This window comes from Coptis chinensis, chromosome 3 (genome assembly GCF_015680905.1).
Source record: "Coptis chinensis isolate HL-2020 chromosome 3, ASM1568090v1, whole genome shotgun sequence".
Taxonomy (NCBI): Eukaryota; Viridiplantae; Streptophyta; class Magnoliopsida; order Ranunculales; family Ranunculaceae; genus Coptis; species Coptis chinensis.
Genome location: NC_141458.1, coordinates 12442460 through 12455239, shown reverse-complemented (window position 1 = coordinate 12455239; position 12780 = coordinate 12442460). Strand labels below are relative to the sequence as shown.

General features: G+C 39.0%; 1 long non-coding RNA gene and 1 pseudogene across 2 annotated transcripts; one reads left to right on the top strand and one right to left on the bottom strand.

Annotated features, from left to right (window-relative positions):
- Positions 1 to 670: 670 nt before the first annotated feature.
- On the bottom strand, positions 671 to 10421 carry LOC147507988 (uncharacterized). The gene is made up of 3 exons (XR_015217863.1): positions 10155 to 10421; positions 1828 to 2292; positions 671 to 1251 (listed from the first exon to the last, which is right to left on the bottom strand). It is a non-coding gene; the product is annotated as an uncharacterized LOC147507988 (long non-coding RNA).
- Positions 10422 to 10441: 20 nt separating this feature from the next.
- On the top strand, positions 10442 to 12626 carry LOC147507987 (large ribosomal subunit protein uL30y-like; annotated as a pseudogene). Its single transcript, XR_015217862.1, has 6 exons — positions 10442 to 10564; positions 11410 to 11607; positions 11680 to 11777; positions 11857 to 11999; positions 12087 to 12189; positions 12273 to 12626. The product of XR_015217862.1 is annotated as a large ribosomal subunit protein uL30y-like (transcript).
- The last annotated feature ends 154 nt before the right edge of the window (positions 12627 to 12780 follow it).

Sequence of the window (12780 nt, the reverse complement as noted above, 5' to 3'; positions counted from 1 at the left end):
TAACCCAATTTCATATTTCACTGCTAACCACACGTTCTTTGTATATTGGCAATCAAAGAACAAGTGTTTAGAGTTTTCCCTTGCAAACTCACATAAACAACATGAAGAAGTTGTGAGAACTTTCTTATGTATAAGCTTATCTTGTGTAGGTAGGCTTCCATAAAAAAGCTACCAACCATTGAAGGAGGACTTTGGTTGTACTAGTTTTCCCCAAACCAAATTACACCAATTAGGTGTACTGCATTTCCTCCTTAGTGCTTGATATGCTGCCTTAGAAGTAAATACTCCAGAGGGGGAGCTCAACCTATCAAACATGAAACTACACGATTACAAGATGTTATATTCACACGTGTATAGAGAAATTGATGAGTGTTGACTACTTAACAAGCTATCCAACTCTGTCGGCAAACTTTATGTATGTAATATAATGGACCCCCCTCTAGACACAAGAAGTATAGCCTGCTACGAGATTGTAGCAAATGATGGTAGAGGCATGGTATATTTAAGATTGTAATGCAGGTAAGGGTCTGCCTAACCCTATTATCTTCTTAATTTTAGACAAAACCTTCACATATTCTATTTTGTTTTGTTGAAATGAATTAACGATAGAATTATCATAGCATTTAATTGTGTTGGGTTAATGGTAGAGACAAGGAGATGGATTACCACTCTAAAAAGACTCTCTCTTTCTCCTATTCACTCTCAATAATCCCTTATATATTGGGTACAACTTACAGGTAGATATGACACTATAACTGTCATACTTAAATGTTATGTGACTTCTTACAATATACATATGCAGACTAGTCAAGTTACATATCTCTAGCACTAACATTACATTAGTTAACATTCTCCCCCTTAACAGAATGTTCATGGACTCCTAAGAGTTCCCTTAGTTGCTGGAATTTCTCCCTTGACAAAGCCTTTATAAAGATGTCCACAATTTGCTCTTCGGACTTAGCTTGCAATACTCAAGCTGGATTTCGCCTTTCTCCACAGCTTCCCTTATGAAGTGATACTTGATCGCTATATGCCTTGTCTTGCTGTGATAGACTGAGTTCTTTGCCATTGTTATGGCTGATTTGTTATCACAAAATAACTTCGTGCCTTCGTCTTGCTTCTCCTTGAGATCCTCCATTATTCTTTTCAACCAAGTGACTATAGAAGTCGCCATTGCTGCTGAAATGTACTCCGCTTCAACTGATGATTGAGCCATCGTTTCTTGATTCTTTGAACACCATAAAAATATACCTGAACCAAAAGAAAATGCATTACCGAAAGTACTCATATCATCAATGCAACCTCCCCAATCACTATCACAATAGCCAATCAACTTGACATCTACATCTCTATCATACTTGATGCCAAAATTTAGACTTCCTTGTATGTATCGCAACACTCTCTTTACTGCCCCCAAGATGAAAGTGACTAGGAGAACTCATAAACCTTGACAACAAACTTGAAACATATATAATATCGCTGCAAGGTACAACAAGTTACTAACCAAACTTCTGTAGAAAGTCTCATCTACCTTCTTCCCACTGTCTTCCTTCATGAGTTTCTCATTGACAACAAGTGGTGTTGGCGTTGCCTTGCAACCCGCCATACCAAACTTCTTCACAATATTTTCAGCATACTTCTTTTGACAAGTGAACACGCCATCATCTTCTTGGTATATCTCAATTCCAAGAAAGTGATGTAGCAAACCCATATCACTCATCTCATACTTCTTCATTATATCAATCTTAAATTCATCAATCATTCTAGCATCATTTCTAGCAAAAATCAGGTCATCTACATACAATGTAACAACCAAAATAGACATACCTTTGCATTAATTTACATACAAGGTAGGCTCACTCTTGCTTTTCTTAAACCCCTATCAATGAAATAGCCATCAATTTGACTATACCATGTCATTGGCGCTTGCTTCAGCCCATACAAAACTTTCTTCAATTTGTACACTTTGTCTTCTTCTCCTTTCACCATAAAGCCTTGAGGTTGTTCAACATACGTACACCGCTTCTTTCAATTCCCCATTCAAGAATGCTAATTTTACATCAAGTTGGTACAACAACAAACCTTTTTGTACCGCCATAGCTATATATAATAGCTCTAATAGTGTCAAGACATGAAACCAGAGCAAATGTTTCATCATAATCCACATCGAGCGCTTGAAAATAATCGTTTGCAACCAACCTTATACCAGCAAAGCATGATCAGTGTTTCATACTTTGTTATGAAACTCCCAATCACAGTGGATAACCAATCGTAGGCTTCATGTGGAACCACCTAAAAGAGTTAAATATGAGTACATTAGTAAGATAGAATCCTATTGTAAAGACTGAACTATAACCGAATACATTGTAGATGAAGTAGACGTTGAGGCGGTTAATATAACCCCATATTTATAAAATAGGTCATTCATCGCATGAATTTTCATTAAGCTGCTATTAGTGATCTTAATAAAGCTAAATAGGCGAAATGCAGGGGACAAAGATGAAGTGAAATTGATGAGTAACTAATTGCAACCATTATAGACAACAAACCACTACAATGTTGATAAAATTCGCAAGTTATATAAAGGCGCAGACACATTATCAAACATTGACAGCATGTTTACACCTACTAATAAACAATTTAAGTAATAAAACATCGGATTATTGTATAACTACCTACTAATAAACATATGCTTGGAATTTAGGCCGGTGAGAAATCACCTAGTCAAATTCCTATTGCAAAACCTAAAGTCCCCCCAGAAGTCGGTAACCGACAAAGATGTGTACAGAGAAATATAAAACCCACAACCGTCTGAATTTGATGTGGCGCTATGACTACTCCAACTGGTAATAAGAATTAAGAACCCAATACACAGCATTTAGAATTGTATGCGCTACTTAAAAAGTTTGGAGATTGTTGTGGCTCCTGCATTCCCAGACAGTTAAGTGGACTTGTAAATGGAGTCCTCTATTCTACACGAGATTGATTCTAGTCCTACTTGCGCACTAACAGTTTCGACGGTGCAAAAATTGTACAACAACACCGTGATTTATGGCGGCCATTCAACCGTAGTTGATACAATAATTGGGTTGCTTCATGATCAAAAAGTTGATAGAACCATTCCCCCGTCCATCCATACTCCTTTGAGATGCAACACCTCCGATGGTACGACCATTTTATATCAATCTTTTGATAAGCTAACCTCTCACAAATGTGGGGTTAGACAGAAGAAAATGTATATGCCAAGTAGCCAACACTGAGAAACCTACTCACTATTCCGACTACTTATCATTTATTTGTATTATAAAATACACAACATTATTGCTTATTTTTGTGCTCGGCATTAGGATGATTGATAATAGCTAAAAGAATAGGAGTGGTACGGACTTACCAATGATCAAAGAGACAAAGACTTCTCATTACTCAAAGAAGATTGGTAGTTGATAAATAAAGAGTTTGCCCCTTTGGTGGAATCATAGTAGACTCTCAATTCCCAAGGCCACCAATGAGAAAGAAAGAAGAAAGCAGTTGACATGTTTGAACAGTCAAAAGTAGAATTCTAGAAATAAAGGAAGTTGGTATCATTATTATTTCACCATTAAGTTGCTTCATTGACTGACTCAAAGAAAGTTCCTTCTACTTTCACAAACTCTTTGCAGCCTTGGCCCAACCAACCACCGCTGGTTTTCTGTGGTTTACATCAGAATCCCAAATTCTTTCTTCAGAAGAACTTACAGTGTGAATGAGAATTTTCAAGCATGAATGGTGAGAAGTTAGAACACTCAATGAAAGGGACAAAAATCTTCATTTAAGAAAAATCTACATTTAACTTCTTCACTCCAACTGGCGGCCTTCGGCCCAGTTTCTCTTGAATGTCTAATTGCCTACCTTGCTGAACATATTCTACACGTGAAGTCATCAACCAATCTATTGAACATTAATACAACACTAATGTATTTTTTTGTTTATAAGTTGATTTTATTGGAAAGGAGTGTAAAAACACACAAGTACATGAGTGAGTGAGTACCTCACATGTGACAGTGTGAATTACAAGAGGAAAAACAAGAAAGCAAACACAAATAACTCCCTATTACAAACGTCCCTCCTCGGGTCCTCTAAGCACCTTTGTCCAGTCTAGTACCAATTCTCTGAAGTGGAAGTTACGTCTTTCCTCCATATTAGATAGCCAAAACCAACATAAACCCGTTATCTCCAAAGACGTTGTTGTTTAATCGAAAAGCTCTCGCGGTTCAAAAAAATATGATGGTTCCTCGCCTTCCATATTGCCCATATCCTTGCATAAGGTAGAATATTCTATAAGTTCGCACTAAACGATTTGTCCCTCTGTCTTGGCCAATAAGAAAGAAATTCCTCAATTGTCTCTACTTGAGCTAGTAGAGGGAAAGCCATAAGCCTAGGGTGTACTAGGATTGTCCATACTTCCAAAGCAAATGAACAGTGCAGAAATAGGTGACTTATATCCTCCATGAACATAGAACACAAAGAGCACGTAGGGGACACGATAGTACCTCGGCGAATTAGTTGGTCAGCCGTTAGAATTCGCCCTAGCATAACCTCCCAAAAGAACATCTTCACTTTCAAAGGTAAGTGAGTTTTCCATACCAATTTTGAAGGAAAAGTGGTCACTGTTGTCTCTGGATGTCGGGCTTGTGCAGCAATTGCCTCGTACAAGGAGCTAACAGAGAAAATATTGTTATTTGTCCATTTCCAGCTACAACTATCCACTTATGTGTTCAATACCACTGTATCTAACAACCTGGACAAAACATTCACCTATTGTACAACCCGAACAGTATTTCGCCTCCTTAAAAACATGTTCCAAGTCACTCGATCATTGTGTGCATGAGCATACTCATATACAAAGCCACTTTTATTGTTAGAAGCTTGGAAAATCTCTGGGAATTTCTCTGCCAATGACTTTCCACCAATCCAACTATCCGACCAGAACAGAATCTTTCGGCCATTACCCACAGTGAAGCTTATACCCTGTCTGAACAAAGGTAGAGCTTTCATAATGCCTCTCCAAAGGCTACATCCATGAGCTTATGTTGTTTGGTTAGGCCACCACCTATGTTCATCATGCCCATACTTAGCGCATAAAACATCACGCCACAACGAGCTTTCACCTGTGACATATCTCCATAACCAACGTCCGAGCAAAGCTTGGTTCATACATGCTAGGTTGCGTAACCCGAGGCCACCGGTTTCTTTTGGGGAACAAACTTTTTCCCAACACACCAAATGATATTTTCTGTGCTCCCCTAAAAACCACCAGATAAAGTCACGAATTAACCGTTCAATTGTTGTCGCAACCCTTTTGGGAATGATGAGAAGGGACATAAAATAAACCGGTAAATTCGAGAGAACACTACTTGCTAAGATAAGTCTAGCCCCTTTAGACATCAGTTTGCATCTCCACCCTCCAAGTCGCCTTTGGACTGTTTCAATTATTGGATCCCATACTTTGTGGTTCTTATACTTGGACCCAAGTGGTAGACCCAAATATTTGCAAGGGAGTGTTTCTACAGCACACCCCATAATTTGAGCCAAACCATCTAAATGTTCCACCTTTCCCACCTCCAGCAGTGAGGTCTTAGCCATATTAGTTTTTAAACCGGAAACCGCCTGAAAGATTAACAAAATGGCTTTAATAACAAGAACCTGTGACGCCGAAGCATCGAGCAAAAACAATGTGTCATCTGCAAATTAGAGAACGACAACTTCTGGACCGTTTACAACTGATTTGAATCCTCTAACATTTCCCATATCTCTTGCTTTTATAACCAGTCTGCTTAAAGCCTCCATAACAATACTAAAAAGGAATGGCGATATAGGATCACCTTGCTGCAAACCCCTTTCACTCCGGAAATACCTAGCTGGAGATCCATCAACAAGAACAGAGAAAAATGCAGAACTAATGCATAGCTTGATCCACTTCTTGTATCTTACACCAAACCCCATTATGCTCAACAAATAATCGAGAAATTCCCAATTTACATGGTCGTATGCTTTGGATATATTAGTCTTACACAAGATACCATTTTCTCTGCTTTTCAAATGGGAGTCGATACACTCGTTAGCAATCAATGGAGCATCTAAAATCTGTCGACCACCCACAAATGATGACTGTTGTATTGAGATAATGAAAGGCAGCACCACTTTAATTCTAGATGCAAGGACTTTGGAGATTATCTTATATATTCCACCAACAAGACTTATTGGCCTAAAGTCTGTTAACTCAAGAGCCCCAACCTTTTTTGGAATGAGTGTGATAAAGGTGGAATTATTCCTTATATCTATAGTCATAAGCTTCTGAAACTCCTCCACAACAGCCATAAAGTCGGACTTAAGAAAGTGTCAGCACCTTTTAAAAACACACATCTGGAAACCATCGGGACTCGGTGCTTTTTCTCCCCCTAAGTCATTAATCGCTGAAATTACTTCATCTTCAGTGATATCTGCCTCTAAACCTATTGCTTGGTCAGGTGTGATGTTGTTTAACTCCAAACCATCCACTTTCGGCCGGACCAAGGGGTCCTCTGAATAAAGGGCTTTATAGTAGGACACAATATGTTCTCTAATGCTATTATTATCCTTCACTTCCTCCCCATCAATAACCAACGAACAAATGCTATTGCCTTTTCTCCTCGCGTTTGCCATTTTGTGAAAGAAACTAGTGTTGCTCTCACCTTCTTTGAAAAGCTTGGTCCTTGATTTCTGCCTCCACGATATCTCCTCTTTTTTCATAAGCTCCTGTAATTCTCCTTTTAAGCTGGCCCTATAAGCTTCTTCGTCTGACGTCAAAGAAGAGGCGGTCCAGATCATCTATCTCTTTTGTCTTACTTCTAATAAGCTGATCCACCCTTCCAAAACATTCTTTGTTCCACGCCCTTAGCTTGCCTTTTAGCTCTTTCATCTTGCACCACCAAATATAGCTTGACGACCCCTCAAAAGAGAACGAAAACCACCATTCTTCCATCAGCCGAATAATATTGTGATCCTCGAACCACATCAATTCGAACCTAAAAGGAATCGGCCCTCTGTTTGTATATGAGCAGTCTAACAAAATAACTCTATGATCAGATATATACTTAGGTTGAGCTATCTCCTTGGCTTGATGGAAGTAGTCATCCCACTCTGTAGAAGCAAGGAAGCGATCGATGCGGCTGAGGCTCCTTCTATCTAACCTTGTATATGATGCACCATGTAAAGGACAATCAATAAGAGAATTTCTCATAACAAACTCATCAAACATCTTCATATACTTTGAGATCCTACATCCACCAACCCTCTCATGTACAAATCGTACAAGGTTAAAATCTCCTCCCAACACCCATGGCAACATCGACCAAGCCCTCACATCCTCTAACTCTTCCATAAAGTGCGATCTTTGACTATCACCGTTTGGACCATACACACTTGTCATCACCCAGGAAAACCCAGTGCTCTTAAGCACACACACTAGGGACAAAGTATAAACTCCTTGTAATTCATCTGTTACCCCCACTACGTCAGAATTCCAAGCAATTAAAATCCCACTCGAAAGTGCTAACCGTCCCATAGCTGGAACATAAGTAAACCTCCACGGATGTCGCCACAAATCAGTCAAAAAAACAGTAGATTTGATCCCCATTTTTGTCTCCTGGAACAAAAGAGCAACAAGATTGTGTTCCTTCATAATCACCCGCAAATTATTACAAGTCTCCACGTTACACAAACCCCTTACATTCCATGTGATTAGTTTAATTGACATGTTCGTTATCCTCCTCCCTCAGTGACACTCCTTGTTGATGACCAAAATCGCCCATATGACCTAATTCATTATTATTTTCTTTAGTCAAACCCCCAAATAACTTCTCTAATCCAGCTTGATTCAAACCCGACGAAAGTCCCAAATTTCTCGCAATTGGAACAACCATATATTTTATCCACTCACCAAGCTCCTCTATGTTTTGGCAAGTGCACAAACTACTCGCCACTGCAGTAACATCCTTCTTTCTAGTATGATCATCACCCCTCCTTATCTCCGGTTGGACCACACCCCTCCTGTCTCTGTAAAAATTTGAGCCTACCCCTTGAGGTTCTACCATATAAGGTGTTGCATCTCCTACTATATAGTCCTTACTTCTTCTAGCAAAAATTCCTGAGGTATTAGACTCAAACTAGAATATGATAACAGAGAGTACGTACCACATTCTGGTCCTGGGTCAGAACAGACTATCAGATCCATTGTTACCTCTATTGGACTTATTCTTACGTTTTCTTTTATTGGACCTTTGCAAAGCTTTCCACCTGAGGAACCCATTAGACCAAGGAAAAATAGGAACCCTTCTTATTGATCTGTGGGCCTGTGGAGCTAAGCCCGTATTTCTATCTGCCGACTCAATGGGCCCAAATTCACACCATTGTACTTCAGCTCTTACAGCAGATACCGATCTACTGCTACCCTCCCCACTTACCATCACACATTGTGGATGTCCCCCACTGTCAAGGTCTGGCAAAACATTAGGAGTCCCAACTACCTGACGTATCTCATTAGAAAGCGAAGTACCATTTGCGGCCGATCTGCATTCGCAATTTGAATTAATAAGAGTTCCCGGTTGAAAATTTTGAAAACCTGGGGGTCTACTAGGATCAAACGTGTTTGCACCTTGACCATCCAAATTCTGCTGACCAAGCGAATTTTCTGATTGTATATGGTCCACCTGTACTTCCCCTATTCCTGATATTGCCACCTCATCTTCTTCCAACACTCTATCCACCGCCAACTCTGAGTTCTGACCTCTATTACCCATCTCTACCACCACCCAAATGGGAAAAACATACCCCTTTCTTCTATGTTTATGATGCGCAGAATACTATCGATCTGACTAACCTAGACCTTGACCCTAATGGAAGATCTGCTCTAAACAATGGAGTCCTCATCGCACTCAGGAATTTTGCCATACTCCTTTGCTAGAGATTCCGCTATGGTTACCGTTCGAAGGTGCAAAGGAATGCCTGTAAAGCATAAAACCACCTCCTTGTCCTGCATCTTCTCCATAGAGAAAGAACCCATTTCTGGATTCGACTTTGTAAAGCTAATTTCAAAATCCCGACAAGCTAACAGAGGCATTGAGGCCAACTTTGCTACTTCTAAGTCTGAGCTGAAAGAAGCAATAGCATCCCCATCTTCCATTACTTTAAGATCAAACATCCCAAATACAGAGGACATTTTTTGGTTAACCCACCTCCAATCTGGTGTACCCTTTGATACTACTATACACAAAACTATAGATGACCACCACGACGCATTTAACACCGTTCCAGCAGATCTTACTTAAAGTGTAGGTCTCAAAACTGTCCTGCTTACTCCATTACGACTGTGCCCGTCGACTGTTGGAGCTTGACGGGGGTGTTCCTCGGGAGTTTGAGGTGCTATTCCCTTCCACCTGTGTGCCCTGTACGATTCAGAAGAGATATAGACGGTTCCAATAACTTAAGGATATTAGATCCCAAATCCACCCAACCCTCTTTGTCAGGACCCGCTGGAAAACACATTGTTTTCGGTCTTCTATCATTCCTTTTCGAAATAATGAGCATATTAATGTAAACCCCTCTACTGTTTGAGCGAATCGAACCCATAATCTTGACATTCTCATCCCAAAAGGAGACAGGTGTGCCTTCAATCGCGGCACCTAGTGAGGCTTGACACAAGAAACTACCTAGCCACCTTGCTCCTCGCAAAGATGTTGTGCACTTGGAAACCCCTTTTCCTCCTCTCTCAGTTAAGCTGACTTCCTCCTCACCTTGAGAATAATTCCACCATTCAAATTCAAAAGATTTTGCTTCTACCACTGCAAAACTCCTTCTCCTACCTGACCGAAATCTAGACTAATGTGTTGATGTATATTGGAAGCAAAGTGAGGGTACAACATGTACTGGTCGACTGGCATGGGGGTAAAGTTGTTCAGTTTCTTTGCCAAATTCAACAAGTTAGCTAACAAAATCAAAACATTGGTTTGATCCAATTTTCGAACCCGGACTCAATTAAAAAAAAATCTACGGAAAAAATGACAATCCCAATTGACAAACATGAAACATGAAATAATCAATCAAATAAGAAAAAGTAATTAAAGAAGCAGTCTTCTTACCTCTTATTAACTATTTTTTTTTTTTTCTTCTTCTTGTTAGCGATTCAAAAAGATGAAATTGGTAGGATGGGAAGAAGATGTTAAGCAAATGATTGGGGGGTTTATTTTTTCTGTTGAGAAAATAAAAACTACTGATTGAATTGATTTCATTCGATAAAAACGAATTTGTTTGACAGAGTCTTTGATTGGGTGAAGCAGGCGGTGGAAGCTGAGGATGATGGCTCGGAGTTGAGCAGCTAGGAGAACGTAAGTGTTGAATGTTGTTTGGAGGAAAAACCCGGACGGACGCCGGATACAGTTAGGCAGCTAAAAAGGACAGATAGCGAATGGGCTGACGAAAAAGGGCGGTGCACGGCTAGCTCGCCAAGGCCTCTATGTGCTGGCGGCTCAAGCCACATCGGCTAACTCGGGTAAGCTATTTTAAAGGTGTTTAGATTAGATATTACTGAAACAAGGGATAAGTATACCAATACAAGTATATAACTTATGACTAAAATACGAATGATACTTGATATTGAACCTTTTATTTTTCAATCACATGCTTGATTGATTGAACTAAGGAAAAAGCTATGATAAACCATTTCACCTAGACTTGGGATCAAGTATCGTATTACTCAATATTCTTATTCGCTTTGAACAACGTCATCTCTACACTATATGATAGCCGGGTTTGTAGGAACCACACTTCTCAACCGAACAGTGTATTTCTAATCTCTCAATTTTAAGATTTTAGAACCACCTCTCTACGTTTATTTAAATTACATCTTTCCTATTTATTAATAATTACAATTGGCTCCCTGATCTCTATTAAAATTGAACCACCTCCTTCTTTAATAATTGTAGGATAGTCTTCTTAATTTAAAAGCTAAAATTTATGTATAGGAATTGTATATCTTTCCCATTTTAAGAAAATTGTTTCTCTTTTTCTTAGTGAGAGATTCACAAAAAATTGTTTCTCTTTAGTTTTTTTAACAATTTTCATTTTAGTTCTTTACAACTTGGCGAACTGATGCGTAGCACAGGACACATGCTAGTTAACAATCATAGCTTATCTAATTAGTCTCTTAAAATTTGTTCAATAATATCGACATACGACAACTCTAAAGCCCAAGGTCCAGTTGATTGGACCTAGATGGGCCATAACCCATCACTCCATATATTATATTAAAAAAAAAAAAAAAAATAACCTAATCTCCTTTTTCTCTCAGGGTTTAAGGCTTGTGTAAAAAAAAACCTAAACTCCTTTTTCTCTCAGGGTTTAAGGCGTGTTTGGGAAAAAAAAATGGCGGAACTAGCTTACGTACCGGAAGTAATATTAAAGAAAAGGAAAAACAATGATGAATGGGCAATAAAAAGAAGAGAGAGACTCCATGAGAAGAAGCTTGAGAAGCAAGAAAATAAAAAACTTGTCTTCAAACGAGCTGAACAATTCATTGAAGAATACCGCACCAAAGTAAGAATCCACCCCTCAAATACCTATTATGTTTTCTTTTAACTAATTTAATTAATTATCTTCTGTTTTTAGGAGCTAGATTTTGTCAATATGAAGCAGAGGCATAGGTGGGGCAAATCAGCATTTTCCACCCCGGAGTCTACACTTGTTTTCATCATTCGCATTCGTAGGTTGGTTATTTACACACCAAAAGTCTACTGTTTTACTAGTCAATTTGTTTAATTGTTTTGACCTTCCGTGTACATTCAGCACGAACAATGCTATGCATTCAAAAGCTAGGAAGATTCTGTACCGTCTCAGATTAACGAGAGTGTTCAGTGGTGTCTTTCTGAAAGCAAATGAAGGCTTATAATGGATATGCTGCGGATGGTGGAACCTTTTGTCACATATGGGTAACTAACTGATTATTCTTTTTTCATTTTTACTAAACATGTTGTTCTTGGTTCTTGGTTACTGTATTTTATATTTTCGTGTTCCAGGTATCCTAATCTGAAGAGTGTCAAGGAGTTGGTATTCAAGAAGGGATTTTTGAATATTAACAATCAGAGTGTTCCTCTCACGGACAATAACATCATCGAGCAGGTGTTAAACCATTGATGAAAGTTATATTATTCATCTTAGTTATTTTTTTTTCTCTGCTCACGTCTGGTTTTATCTTTTTATAGGAACTAGGGAAGCACGGTGTCCTATGCATTGAAGATATTGTACATGAGATTGTCACGGCCGGTCCACATTTTAAAGATATTACCAGCGTTCTCTTGCCATTTAAGCTGAATAGACCAGAAGGTGGTTTGCAGGGAAAGAAAAAACCATTCAAGGATGGAGGTGATGCTGGGAATCGTCAAGGTCACATGAATGAACTCATCAATATTATGAACTAGCTTTTGTAGCAGCCAAGTTCGTATACCATCAGCTGAAGGAATGCATGTGTTTAATTTCACTGGCCATCCCCAGTAAACATTTTTGAAAATTGACTAGATCAGATCGATTCTTTTCTATAAAGCTTTCCTTAAATGTAATATTTAATTTCGGTCGATCCAAATCTTGTTGGCGCTAAAGCACAACAGGTATACCCGCACTTCTCATGCAAGTAATAGAGGCCACTAATGCGGGCTCAGAGTTTTAAAACCTGAAGTTGGTCGAATGCTCTTATTCCTACCTGAAGTTGGTCGA